Source organism: Morone saxatilis, unplaced genomic scaffold, assembly GCF_004916995.1.
Source record: "Morone saxatilis isolate NCDOM2014 unplaced genomic scaffold, NCSU_SB_2.0 Contig3, whole genome shotgun sequence".
Classification (NCBI taxonomy): Eukaryota; Metazoa; Chordata; class Actinopteri; family Moronidae; genus Morone; species Morone saxatilis.
The window spans coordinates 23,866,256-23,867,329 of NW_023339873.1; positions in this window are offsets into that span (position 1 = coordinate 23,866,256).

The window sequence follows — 1,074 nt, forward strand, 5'->3', positions numbered from 1 at the left end:
GGGAGTAAATAGTGCATTTGTTGGGGCAGATTTGGTGCTCTAGTGAGTATTTGAGGCAGCAGGATCATATGTGTAGGATTGAGTCAATAAACTTCAATGTGTGTGTTCGTGGTAATGAAGAAACATGTCACCCAGTACAACAGCTACACTATGTTCTACACTGTGTTTTTAATCATTTTTGGACAACAATGGAGCTCTATAACGGCACAGAAGAAGAAGATATATCAGGCTTACACACAGTACATGTCAATAAGATACATTAATTGTTGGTTTTGATCTTGATATTTGTTCATTAAACATCAAACCAGCCTCTATACTTACCCTAACTATTGCTGAGACTTGAGGCCCTAAACAGAAGTTGGATTGTGTTGCAGCGCTGCAGGGTTTTTTGTGCCTCCTGCTGAACCTCTCAATGCTGCCTGGCTTCATTAAGGAGTACCCTCAGGAGAAGAGCCTATTCAGGCACATACAAAATGAGCATTAATGCAAAAAGTTTGAGGTTAAGAAAGTGGAGCAGTCAGTCATTAAAACAAATGTTTAAGTGACTGTCAAGGTTGTCAGGGTTAGCATTTTAATTGGGTATGGGGTGACATCATATTTCTGAAGTCTTATTTTTATCCTCCACATTTTTACAGATTAGTAAGTAAGTAAGATATCTCAAAACAATCCAGATGAAAGAAGAGTTTTTATGGTAACTTTGGGACACTTTTTGTCCTGGATTTAACCTCTCAGGCTACACAGCGGCCCTCTGATTGGTAGATAGGAGGACTGCTCTCAAGGGGCCCTGTGACCTGCAAGGCAAGGATCACAAGACAGACAGAGGCAGTCAGTGGACTACTTTTTGGTAGCCTTGCTAGCATGTTTACTTGTACTGTGAGAATGCAATCATTGAAGGATAGAATAGTACCCTTTTTTAAAGTGAGAAATAACACCTGATATTATGAAATAAAATGTCTTAAGGATATAGTTGTTATGTCACATTTTTGTTACTATGAAATCAAAATAAACTATTTAATCTGTTTTTATGAAAGTAAGAATGATCAAATAACATTTCATAGTGAGTTGAGTTATAAT